This window comes from Gopherus flavomarginatus, chromosome 8 (assembly GCF_025201925.1).
Source record: "Gopherus flavomarginatus isolate rGopFla2 chromosome 8, rGopFla2.mat.asm, whole genome shotgun sequence".
Taxonomy (NCBI): domain Eukaryota; kingdom Metazoa; phylum Chordata; order Testudines; family Testudinidae; genus Gopherus; species Gopherus flavomarginatus.
The window spans coordinates 62852928-62866347 of NC_066624.1; the positions used below are offsets into that span (position 1 = coordinate 62852928).

Genomic DNA, 13420 nt, shown 5'->3' on the forward strand with positions numbered 1-13420 from the left:
CACAACCCCCTCATGGGGTGAGGAGGAGGGAACCTATTGTTAATATTTTGACAGCTCATCACTGGCCTTATCCTCCCCTTCTTCCCCATCCCACCTGTCTACCTTGTCTGTTCTCTCATTTTTTTTCTAATTAATAAAGAAAAAATGCATGGTTTCAAAACAATAGTTACTTTATTTCGAAGTGGGGAGGGTGGTTGGCTTACAGGGAATTAAAATCAACAAAGGGAGCGGGTTTGCATCAAGGAGAAACACACATTATTGTCACACCAAAGCCTGGACAGTCATGAAACTGGTTTTCAAAGCCTCTTTGATACACAGCGCACCTTACTGTGCTCTTCTAATCGCCCTGATGTCTGGCTGCTCAAAATTGGATGCCAGGTGATTTGCCTCAATCTCCCACCCTGCCATAAATGTCTCCCCCTTACTCTCACAAATATTATGGAGCACACAGCAAGCAGCAATAACAATGGGAATGTTGGTTGTGCTGTAATCTGACCAATAGTGCCAGCGAGCTTTTAAATGTCCAAAGGCACATTCTACCACCATTCTGCACTTGCTCAGCTTATAGTTGGTCTGCTCCTTACTACTGTCCAGGCTTCATGAACGGATCCCCCGAGCTTCTCGCTGGGGAAAAGGAGAGCAGATTGCAGGAGAAGTGCAGGAGCTATACACCATGCCCTGGAGATTGCTAAGAGCCTGGCAGGGAAGACATTCCCAAAACCCCCAGCCAAGCTACATGTCCAACGAGGATGGTTACCAGTCCTACAGCAGCACCCAGGAGGACTAGTACGGATCCCCCAAGCTCATCGTAGAAGAGCAGAGTTGCAGCGGAAGCGGTGGATGACGACGGTTAGCAGTCCTACTGCAAAGTCTGCTGCCAGCAGCACCCAGGAGGACCAGTATGGATCCCCCAAGCTCGTCACTGGAGAGCAGGAGAGCAGAGTTGCGGTGGATGACAATGGTTAGCAGTCCTACTGCACCGTATGCTGCGAAGGTAAGGAGCTGCTGCTGTGTAGCAATGCCAGCTGCTGCAGGTGCTTCTGTGTCGAATGCTTTGTGGTCTGGGTAGGGCAAGGTACCTCGGCCAAGGCAAAAGAGCAAGAGCCCTGGAGTTATTACATGTGTCAACCACAGAAGTGCTATGAGGTGTTATAGCGCCGACTGGACTGGAATGTACGGCTGCAAGACTTCTTCACCAGTGACAAAGGACAGGAATATGATGCTCCTACCCTTGACAACAGAACATCAATGATTGCATTGGCTGCTTGGATCACAGCAGCTCCCACAGTAGACTTGCCCACAACAGCAGCGGTGACAGTGAACTGAGCTATGCTTGCCGTGATATGGTGTCTGCACAGGTAATCCAGGAAAAAAGGGGCGAAACTATTGTCTGCTGTTGCTTTCACAGAGGGAGGGGCGACTGACGACATGTACTCAAAGCCACCCACAGCAATGTTTTTGCCCCATCAGGCATTGGGAGCTTAACCCAGAATTCCAATGGACAACCGAGACTGTGGGAACTGTGCGATAGCTACCCACAGTGCACCGCTCCGTAAGTTGATGCTAGCCACAGCAGTGAGGATGCACTCGGCCAACTTAATGTTCTTAGTGTGGACATACGCAATCAACTGTATAAAATGGATTTCTAAAAATTGACTTCTATAAAATCGACCTAATTTTGTAGTGTAGACATACCCTTGGAAAAACATGCATCCGTACTAGTCCTCCTGGGTGCTGCTGTAGGACTGGTAACCATCCTCGTTGGACATGTAGCTTGGCTGGGGGTTTTGGGAATGTCTTCCCTGCCAGGCTCTTAGCAATCTCCAGGGCATGGTGTATAGCTCCTGCACTTCTCCTGCAATCTGCTCTCCTTTTCCCCAGCGAGAAGCTCGGGGGATCCGTTCATGACATTAACCCTCCCAAACAATTCCTCTTTCCTTATTGTTTACATCCTTCAAATACTTGTAGTTATCATGTTCCCCTATTAGTAATCATTTGGCAAAGTTTTGTACACTTAGGGTTTGGCTACACTTGCAGCTGTACAGCGCTGGGAGTTAAAGCTGTCTTCGTACAGCTGTGTAGGGAAAATGCTGCAGTGTGGCCACACTGACAGCTACCAGCGCTGCAGTGTGGCCACATTTGCAGCATTTGCAGTGTTGTTGGGAGTGGTGCATTATGGGCAGCTATCCCACAGAGCACCTCGTCCCATTTTGGCGCCGTGGGTTGTGGGAAGGGGACGGAAGGGTGCGGGTCATTCCACTTCCTGTCCCAACGCCCCGTGATGCATCGCTTCACATCCCAGCAGTCACTGTTTTTCTGTCCACGTTTGGCGCCATTGTGACTCTCCCAACGGTTTCTGTGCAGCGCGATTTCTGTGGGAAATGGAGCCCGAGCTGCTGAGGAGTATGCTGATGAGTCTCGCCAGCACATCACGTTTGGCAGTTGAGCTATTCCTTCAGCTCCAAAGTGACAGTGAGGAGTCCGACGATGATATCAAGTCGCCTGACGCGTATGACACTAAATTGCTTGTGGCATTCACGGAAATGCTCAGCACCGTGGAACGCCACTTTTGGGCTCGGGAAACAAGCACTGAGTGGTGGGTTCACATCGTCATGGAAGTCTCGGATGACAAGCAGTGGCTGCAGAACTTTCAGATGAGAAAAGCCACTTTCACGGGACTGTGTGCTGAGTTCGCCCCCACCCTGCGGCGCAAGGACACGCGATTGAGAGCTGCCCTGCCAGTGGAGAAGCGGGTGGCTATCGCAGTCTGGAAGCTGGCAACTCCAGACAGCTACTGATGGGTCGCGAACCAGTTTGGAGTGGGAAAATCGACCATTGGAATCGTGTTGATGCAAGTTTGCAGGGCCATTAATCGCATCCTGCTAAGAAGAACCGTGACTCTGGGGAACGTGCAGGACATTGTGGATGGCTTTGCACAAATGGGTTTCCCTAACTGTGGAGGGGCGCTAGATGGGACGCATATCCCTATTCTAGCACCACCCCACCTAGCATCTGAGTACATTAATCGGAAGGAGTATTTCTCTATGGTTCTCCAGGTGCTTGTGGATCACTGTGGGCATTTCATTGACATTAACACAGGCTGGCCTGGAAAGGTGCCTGATGCACACATCTTTCGGAACAGTGACCTGTTCAGGAAGATGCAGGCCGGGACTTTTTTCCCAGACCGGAAGATCACAGTAGGGGATGTCGAAATGCCCATTGTGATCCTTGGAGACCCCGTTTACCCGTTAATGCCTTGGCTCATGAAACCGTATACAGGGAAGCTTGACAGGAGCAAGAACCGGTTCAACTACAGGCTGAGCCGGTGCCGAATGACTGTGGAGTGTGCTTTTGGCCGTTTAAAAGGGTGCTGGCGATCTCTGTACGGGAAGCTAGACTTGGGGGGAAGCAGCATCCCTGCAGTTATATCCGCGTGCTGTATTCTCCATAATATTTGTGAAGGGAAGGGTGAAACATTCAGTCAGGAATGGACCTCCGAGGTTCAACGCCTGGAGGCTGAATTTGCACAGCCAGAGAGCAGGGCTACTAGAGAGGCCCAGCACAGGGCTGCAAGGATTAGGGATGCCTTGAGGGAGGAATTTGAGGCTGAAAACCATCAGTAATGTTTGGTGCCTTGCACGGGAGTGAAGTGCAGTGGTTACAATGTTAGTAGGAATCTGTTTTTCCTAGCTGATTTGCAGTGCCTGTTTCTTTCCTGGGCTACGGTATCTTTCACTTCTGCAATAATAAAGACTGTTTTCAAAGCCAAGAATTCATTTATTGAAAAGAAAATCACTTTCTTGACAGACACACAACATTTTGGGAACCTAAAAGGGCAGGGGGGTGGGGTGGTGAACTGTACAGTCACAGGTTTGAATATGTCCTGTCTGAAGTGCTGTGCAATGACTGCTGTACTTCAGGATGAAAATACTGCAGGGTGATAGGGGTTGAGTGCAGAGGGTAAGGTCGTAGTTCTCAGGGCTGGTTGGTGAACGTACAGGTGTTGGGGGCAGCTGGTGGTGGTAAGAACCTGGATGCTGGGGAATGGGGTTTGGAGCTGACATTGGGGCACAAGGGAAAGAGCTTTGGGATGAGGGGGGTCCCGGCATGGTAGTGCTCTGCCTGCATGGCTACGAGTGACTGGATAGAGTCCTCTTGGCGTGCCAGGATGCTTATCAGCTGCTTTGTGCTTTTCTTCTTAGCCACTGTGTTTCTCTGGCAGATCCTGCTTTCCCTTTCCCTCCAGTCCTGCAGTTTTTTCCTCCAGTCCTGCAGTTTTTCACTCTCTCTGGCAGAGTGATCCATAACTACTTTCAGCATGTCTTCTTTGCTTTTTCGCGGCTTCTTCCTGAGGTTTTGTAGCCTCTGAGCAGTCAATGATACGGGCAGTCGAGTAGTCAAGGACACTTTTTGAAAGGCAAAAATGGCAACAGTTAACAGAGGCAGCATGGTTTATAATCTCACCCAGACAGTTATTCCCACACAGTGAATGAGTTTACAGTCTTCACTTTAGCATACTTTTCCCATACCAAACAGAGCGCACATAACCCACGAAATGATGAGTAAGGGGGACTGATTGCTTCAGGGATGTGCAGGGGTTTCTGTGCATTGGGGAAAGCAAACTACTGCAGGGGGCATCTACACTGAACAGTCTCCCAACATTTTCCACAGGAGTTAATCCTGGAAGATATCTCGCTGCTGCGGATCACCTGGGAAGAGGGGGAGGGTCTTCTACAGCAATGCAGATTCCGCCCTGCCCCTACGCAGCTTGCCTGTGTGCAGCAATGGTCCCTCCACCCCTCGCGGCACAGCGGCGTGGACATGTTAGCCTGACTGGGACAAGGACCACCGTGGCTCTCCCTATAAACTTGCGCAAGCACATTGCCCACGCTCTGGCTGAAACTTTTGAAGAGATTACCGAGGCTGATTACTGCGACTTGATAGACCACATCAATGGGCTATTCCACATCTAGGCATGCATGCATGCAGCCCTAAGCCCTCCTCCTCTCCCGAAACATTTCCATCCTGAAAATAAAAGCTGCTTACCAGGAACCCGCTCCTCTGTTTGTCCTTCACCAAGTACCGGCTGCTGCGACTGGCTACCTTCCTCCTGGCTTGAGAAGAGCTCCTGGCTGCATGCCTCCTGGGACTCCGGGGTGTCTCCCCCCACCCTAGTACCCTCAGTCTCGGTTTCCTCCCCCTCCCCTCCTGTCCTCCCCTCCCCCCCGCTCTGAAGTGTCCATCATGGTCATCGGATTGACAGTGAGGTCACCCCCAAGAATCGCGTCCAGCTCCTTGTAAAAATGGCAGGTTGTGGGGGCAGCACCGGAGCGGCGGTTTCCCTCGTGGGCTTTGCAATAGGCACTCCTCAGCTCCTTCACTTTAACCCTGCACTGCACCGCGTCCCAGTCATGGCCCCTTTCCAGCATGGCCCTTGATATCTGCTCATAGGTATCATAATTCCTACGGCGGAGCGCAGCTGTGACTGCAGAGCTTCCTCCCCCCAAACACTGATGAGGTCCAGCAACTCGCCATTGCTCCATGCTGGGGCTCGTTTGGCTCGTGGAGGCATGGTCACCTGGAAAGATTCACTGATTGCACTCCACACCTGGCTGAGCAAACAGGAAGGGGATTTTTAAAATTCCCAGGGCGTTTAAAGGGCAGGTCACCTGAGGCCAGGGCAGTAGAGTGCGAACTGATGAGCAGAGTGGCTGAACAGGCATTCTGGGATACCTCCGAATACCTCTGGAGGCCAATTACAGCGCTTTTGGTGGCCACGCTGTCGGAGCAGTGCTGCATCACCAGCGCTGCAATCGTTATACCCCAGGCAGAGCAGGAGTACAGCCAGCGCTGCAGCCAGGGAGATGCAGCGCTGTATGTGCCTTGCAAGTGTGGACGGTGAGTAAGTTGCAGTGCTGTAAACCCACCACCAGCGCTGCAACTCTCCAATGTAGCCAAGCCCTTAGATCTCCTAATCTTGCCTTAATTCATAATTTCTTGGCTTCTTTGTGCCTCGATTTCTGAATCCTACTGTTGCAGTAAAATTTATTTGCATGCAATATGAACATGTTGAGCACTATGGGCCAGATCTTCAACCTGTAAATCAGAATAGATCCCTTGTTTTCAATGAAGTTATGCTGATTTACATGAGCTGAGGATCTGACTCAGCACGTTTATTGTATAGATAATGCACCTCCTACTATTATAAATATCACAAGCCCTTTTTACATTCATCTTCTTCCCTAGTGACAATGGCAGTGATAGGTTGGAAAACAGAGGTCTGGTGGTGCCTAAATTAACCTTGCTAAGCTTTGTTGTAGGGTGTTGGACTAATGAAACCAGAGAAGGAGGAGCCTGCCTACCTGGTAGAAAATACCCCATTTCCCCAAATATCGATTCAGGGAAGCACTTAAGCACATATTTAAAGTTAGGTCTATGAGCATGTGCTAAAATGCTTTCCTGAATTGGGGCCCTAGCCATCAGCCCAGCACTTACTGATATCCTGCCAATGCATTTTCTCTTTCAGATCCACATGGCTGGGATTACTGTATTTTTCCTCTGTGCCATTTCATTCTCAGCCATAGGCTAAACCTGTAGATAGCTTGTTTAAGTCTCATGTGGATTAGTTTGTTTTATGTGCTGCAGTCCAAGGATTAGCTAAAAAGTCAACTTTACATTCTGCTAAGTGCCAGAATTCTGGGACAAGTTTCAGAAGGGTAGCCATGTTAGTCTGTTTCATCAAAAACAACAAGGAGTCTTGTGGCACCTTAAAGACTAACAAATGTATTAGCCCACGAAAGCTTATGCTGTCATAAATTTGTTAATCTTTAAGGTGCAAGAAGACTCCTCGCTGGAATTCTGGGAATGGCTGTGCCCTGAAGGAGATCTTTCTAAGACTCCTCTGGCCTGTAGACAAGTGCTTGCACAATCTGTTCTTGCAACTTCAATCCTACTTCATTGATGTTTGTCTGGCAGGGCAAAGAGCATGTTAATGATGAAAGTACAGTGCATAGCTGTAGTTAGGCACAGTGGATCCAGTCCTGCAAACACTAGCAGGTAAGTAACTCAACTCACATGAATAGCCCCGGAGAAGTTAATAGACGTAGTAAAGCCATTCACATGTGTAAGTGTTTGCGAGATCTGGCCCTGTGTAACTAAGCCAGTGGTTTTCAACCTGTGGTCCACAGACCTCTGGGGATCCTCAGACCTCCATTTGAAAATTTGTAGGGGTCTGCAAATGAAAAAAGGTTGAAAACCACTGCTCTAGAATTTTCATTTTAACAAGACCTGAAAACAGCTAGGCACTGGCAGGTGACAAGTTGTTATTGCTGTTCCTGATTAATTGAGAACTGCACTTAAGCTGTTTACCTTCTCTTCCCCACCCTAATCCATTAGTCTGTCGGTCTCATTCACCTAGATTGTAAACTCCTGGGCGGATGGGCTGTCACTTCTGTGTTTGTGCTTGGAATGATGAGGCCCCAATCCGGTTGGCCTCAGGTACTACTGTAACATTAATGTTCATGTGACATCACTGTGTTCTCCGATAGTCTGAACTGCTTATGTCCTAGTTTTGCTGCCAGAGTCAGTAACAGCGCAAAGAACAGCTAACTAAGGTCGATTTTATAGAAGTCGATTTTTAGAAATCGATTTTATACAGTCAATTGTGTATGTCCCCACAAAGCGCATTAAGTCAGCAGAGTGCTTCCTCACTACTGTGGCTACCATCAACTCACGGAGCGGTGCACTGTGGGTAGCTATGCCACAGTTCCCACAGTCTCAGTTGCCCGTTGGAATTCTGGATTAAGCTCCCCAATGCCTGATGGGGCAAAAACATTGTCACATGTGGTTTTGGGTACATGTCGTCACTCTCCCCTCCCTCCGTGAAAGAAACTGCAGACAATCATTTCACACCTTTTGCCTGGAGCCCGCTCAGCTCACTGCTGCTGTTGCAAGCAATGTAAACACCTCACGCGTTATACTGCAGTATGTGCAGAACCTGGCTAAGAGGCGGCAGCATGAGGACGATTGTGATGAGGACATGGACACAGATATTCCTGAAAGCACGGGCTGTGGCAATTGGGACATCATGGCAGCAGTGGGGCTGATTGATGGAGTGGAACGCTGATTCTGGGCCCAGCAAAGAACCACGGACTGGTGGGACTGCATAGTGTTGCAGGTATGGGATGATTCCCAGTGGCTGCGAAACTTTTGTATGCATAAGGCCACTTTCCTGGAACTCTGTGAGGTACTTTCCCCCACCCTGAAGTGCAGGAGTACCAAGATGAGAGCTGCCCTGACGGTTGAGAAGCAAGTTGCGATAGCACTGTGGAAGCTTGCAACACCTGACTGCTACCGGTCAGTTGGGAATCAATTTGGAGTGGGCAGATCTACTGTGGGGACTGCTGTGATTCAAGTAGCCAGTGCAATCACTGAGCTGCTGCTATCAAGGATAGTGACTCTGGGAAATGTGCAGGTCATAGTGGATGGCTTTGCTGCAATGGGTCTCCCTAACTCTGGTGGGGCGATAGACGGAATGAATATCCCTATCTTGGCACTGGACCACCTTGCCAACCAGTACATAAATCACCAGGGGTACTTCTCAGTGGTGCAGCAAGCATTGGTGGATCACAAGGGATATTTCACCGACATCAACCTGGGATGGCTGGGAAAGGTACATGACGCTCGCATCTTTAGGAACTCTGGGCTGTTGGAGCAGCTGCAAGAAGAGATTTACTTCCCAGACCAGAAAATTACTGTTGAGGATGTTGAGATGCCAATAGTTATCCTTGGAGACCCAGCCTACTCCTTGTTCCCATGGCTCATGAAGCCATACACAGGCAGCCTGGACAGTAGTAAGGAGCAGTTCAACTGCAGGCTGAGCAAGTGCAGAATGGGCGTAGACTGTGCCTTTGGATGTTTAAAAGCTCGCTGGTGCTGTTTGCTGACTAGGTTAGACCTCAGCACAACCAATATTCCCATTGTTATTACTGTTTGCTGTGTGCTCCATAATATCTGTGAGAGTAAGGAGGATACATTTATGGCGGGGCTGGAGATTGAAGCAAATCGCCTGGTTGCCAGTTTTAAACAGCCAGACACCAGACCGATTAGAAGAGCACAGGCAGGTGCGCTGCACATCAGAGAGGCTTTGAAAACCTGGCCAGGCTACAGTGTGACAGTTGTGTGTGTTTCTCCTTGATATGAACCCGCTCCCTTTGTTGATTTTAACTCCCTGTAAGCCAACCACCCTCCCCCCTTCGATCACAGCTGACAAAGGAAATAAAGTCACTATGGTTTTGAAACCATGCATTCTTTATTAATTAAAAAAAAGGGGAGATAACTGACAAGGTAGCCCGAATGGGGTGGGGGAGGAGGGAAGGACAGGGCCACATCGCTTATTGTAGCCACACTACAAATCAAAACTGTTTGAATGACAGTTGCTTCTATTGCTTGGGCCATCCTCTGCAGTGTAGTGGCTGGGTGCCTGGAGCCTCCTCGCTCCTCCCCCCCCCCCATTCTTGGGCATCTGGGTGAGGAGGATATGGAACTTGGTGAGGAGGGCAGGCGGTTATACAATGGGTGCAGCGGCAGTCTGTGCTCTTGTTGCCTTTCCTGCAGCTCCACTGGACGCCTGAGCATGTCCATTTGCTCCCCCATTACCCTCAGCATTGCATCTTGCCTCTTCTTATCATGGTCACTTAATTCTTTCCTGGCCTCTGCCACTGAATACCTCCATTCACTCAGCTGTGCCCTATCAGTGCGGGAGGACTGCATGAGCTTGGAAAACATGTCATCGCGAGGTGCGTTTTTTGTCGCCTTCTAATCTGCAATAACCTCAGGGACGGAGATGATAGGGGGAGCATAGAAACATTTGTGCCTATGGGGGGATAAAAAGGGAGAGTAAAATTTAAGATGATACATTTCTGAGAACAAAAGGGAGACTCTTTTACAGTGAATCAAGCAATTCACAGCAGACAGCACATATCCTTTAGGTACAAGGTCACATTTTGCCTTTTATATTGAGCACCTGCCGGTATGGTGACACATCACACATGCTGGGCAACAGAATTCGGTTTCCAGGCAGCTATGGTAAGCCATAGGGTATGCGGGTTTGGCTTCTAACACCTTGATAATATGTGGGAATGTTTTCAAACTGCAGCACCCTCCTTTCCCATAGCAACCAATGCCAGTTAGGTTTGCCATTTAAAAGGAGGGGCTGTGGTTTTTGGGTGGATGTGCAGCACACCCCTCCCCCCACCTCTCCATGTGACTATTTGGGATGATCCCCCTCCGCCGCATGGCTATTCTCAGAGATGATCCCTTTTAGCCAAAGGCAGACAGCCCAGCATGAACGGGGTCCTTTAACTGTTCCCTTACAAAAATTCCCCTATTTCAACCAAGTGACCATGAATGATATCAGTTTCCTGAGGCTGACACAGAAAGATATAGACCGAATGTTGCTTGAATGCGACCAAAACCCACGACCATTCACTGCCATGCTTTGTGCTGCAATGATTCCAGAATACTTGCTACTGGCTTGGCATGGTAAAGTGTCCTACCGTGGAGGACGAAATAAGGCAGCCCTCCCTAGAAACCTTCTGCAAAGGCTTTCAGAGTACCTCCAGGAGAGCTTCATGGAGATGATCCTGGAGGATTCCCACTCCATCCCCAGACATGTTAAGGGACTTTTCCTGTAGCTGTACTGGCCATGAATGCATCCCAAGTCTTCAGGGCAAATCAAACATTAAACACTGTTGCTTTGAAACCCTGTACTGTAGTTACAAATGTGCACTCACCAGAGGGGCCTTCTCTGCCTTCAGGGTTGGGGATCCCGCCTTGGGAAAGTATTGGCTCCAGGGTGATGAAGAGATCCTGGCTGCCGGGGAGAATGGATTCACTGCTTGCCTGCTGCGCATTCTCCTCCTCCTCCACTTCCTCCTCCACAAAATCCTCCTCCATGTTGCGTGAGACTCCCCCCTTGCAGGTGTCCACAGACAGTGGTGGTGTAGTGGTAGGGTCCCCCCCTATAATGCCATGCAGCTGATCATAGAAGCGGCATGTCTGGGGCTCTGACCCAGAGGGACCATTTGCTTCCTTTGTCTTTTGGTAGGCTTGCCTGAGCTCCTTGACTTTCACGTGGCACTGCTGTGTGTCCCTGTTGTAGCCTCTATCCATCATGCCCTGTGCGATTTTTGGCATATATATCATCATTTCTTCTTTTTGATCGGAGTTCTGCCTGCACAGATTCTTCTCCCCATACAGCAATCAGATCCAGTGTCTCCCGTTCGCTCCATGATGGAGCTCGTTTGTGATTCTGAGGGGACTGCATGGTCACCTGTGCTGCTGAGCTGGCCACACTGACCAAACAGTAAATGAAATTCAAAAGTTCCCGGGGCTTTTCCTGTGTACCTGGCTAGTGCATCGGAGTTGAAAGTGCTGTCCAGAGCAGTCACATTGGAGCACTCTCGGATAGCTTCCAGAGGCCAATAACGTTGATTTGCATCTGCACTACCCCAATTTGACCCAGCAAAGCTGATTTTAGCACTACTCTCCTCGCCGAGGAAGAGTACAGAAATATGTTAAGAGCCATTTAGGTCGACACAACAGGGTTGCTTGTATAGACATATTCATTATAAAATCAACCTAACATGGCTAAATTCAACCTAACCCTGTAATGTAGACCAGGGCTAAGGCGTGAACAAACTGTTCCATTTCTAACCCTTTTTTCCATCTGCCTTTGCTCAGGGTAGCTGGCATGGCACTCTGTGTGTCGAGGAGCCCCAGGAGGGCTGCAGCTCACATTTCTCTGGATTGCAAGGCAGTGGTAAATCTCGGGTGTTGTTTGACAGTATAGCACTGCTTCTCTTCATAAAGCCCCATCTCCATTTTTCTTTCTTGTGGCATCTTTGTGGGCAAGCTTGTAACTTTGAGCAGTGCTTTTGCATGTCACCTCTAAACAAAGGTTAGAAGGATCCCCTTTGGCAGATATCTGAGAAATCCTCTTGTTCAATTTCCTGCAGCACTGGGGTTCTGCAGAATCTGAGCTGTCACTTAAAAAAACAACGTTTCTAGCTCCAATGTGTTTTGCCATAGCTGGTAGCCTAAGCCCTCTGGCTGGTATATGCCAGGTACATTTTCAAGGCCTGCCCCTTGATAAAGCGTGATTGTGTGTCTGGGCAGGGATTCACCTGGCCAGTTGTGTTTTTGCTCTGAGTGACTGGCTTAATTTTTTTAACAAAGAAAAGTGGTTTTTAATGCATTTTAACACACACAAATGTATTGGGTCAGATTAATCTCTGGCAATGTCACTGGAGTTGGCCCATCATGAATATGAATGAAAGGCTGGCTTGTTTGGCAGTGTGGTCCTCTGAGCCAAAGTTAATACAGCCTGAATCTTCATAGGAAGCATCAGGACACAGAGGTTTGTTCAAAGAACTGCTAGCCATCCTGTTCCCATTGGCAGAACTCTAACCCCAAGGGACAGACAATGAAGTTTGCTCGGTATAAAGTGGCAGTGCCAAACACAGGACTGCCTGATGTGAGCAGTTGCTGTGGGATCTGAAACTGAAATTGCCCAATCAAGTGGGAAAACAGATGAGACTTGCTACATTATCTTCCAAGGGCCTGAAATAGGCTTGGGTTGAAAGGAGCACACATAGGGAATGGGAGGAACCAAACAGTTCTAGCGCTGTGATAAGTAACAGGAAAGAGGGATAGATGTGAAGGAACAGGGTTAAGGGGAACCTGCTCTACACTACGTAACGTTAATCATGGTCAGATATGATAACCTAGTGTGGAACCAGCCATGGAGAGGAGTATCTCACAGTCAGTTAACAGCCTTTGACTCCAACTGCTTGGCGATGAATCTGATTTAGGTCAAAAGTCAAATGATTCTGGAGGGCTCATCCTAGTCCATTGTGATGTTCGTTCACAAGCACCACTTGCTTTGGCTGTCTCTAAGCAGGAGTTGTCTGAGCCTGGAATAAATAGTAAGGCGGTTACAGATCATCTGACTTTTGGCCTAAATCAGGTTGATGCCAACTGCTTGAAGATGAAAGGCTGTTAACTGACTGTGAGATACTTATACTAGATAATTAACTTTTTGTGCATGATTTGCATCAAACTGCATTAGGATGGTGACTGGAATTTAATTAAACACACACAACAGCATGTGAAGTTTATTTGTACTAAAACAACCTTACATGTTTTGGATACCTATCAAAACATGTTTCACATTTACAGCTAATTTTTAAAAAACTCCGATTTTTATCCACCCTCCTTCTAGTCCAGCACTTTCACAGGTGGTCACTTTAATTTTGGTTGTAACAAATGGGTTTGATAGTTTCTGCCTGGTGCACTCCCCACTCTCACATCTTTTCAGATGGGGGAGGAATTGCAAAGCTTTAGGTGAGAAGCTTTATGG

At 48.6% G+C, this 13420-nt stretch overlaps 1 protein-coding gene across 1 annotated transcript in view; it reads left to right on the top strand.

The window, feature by feature from the left end:
• Positions 1 to 13420, top strand: part of PFKL (phosphofructokinase, liver type) — a 50965-nt gene that overhangs the window by 4336 nt on the left and 33209 nt on the right. The window lies entirely within an intron of this gene.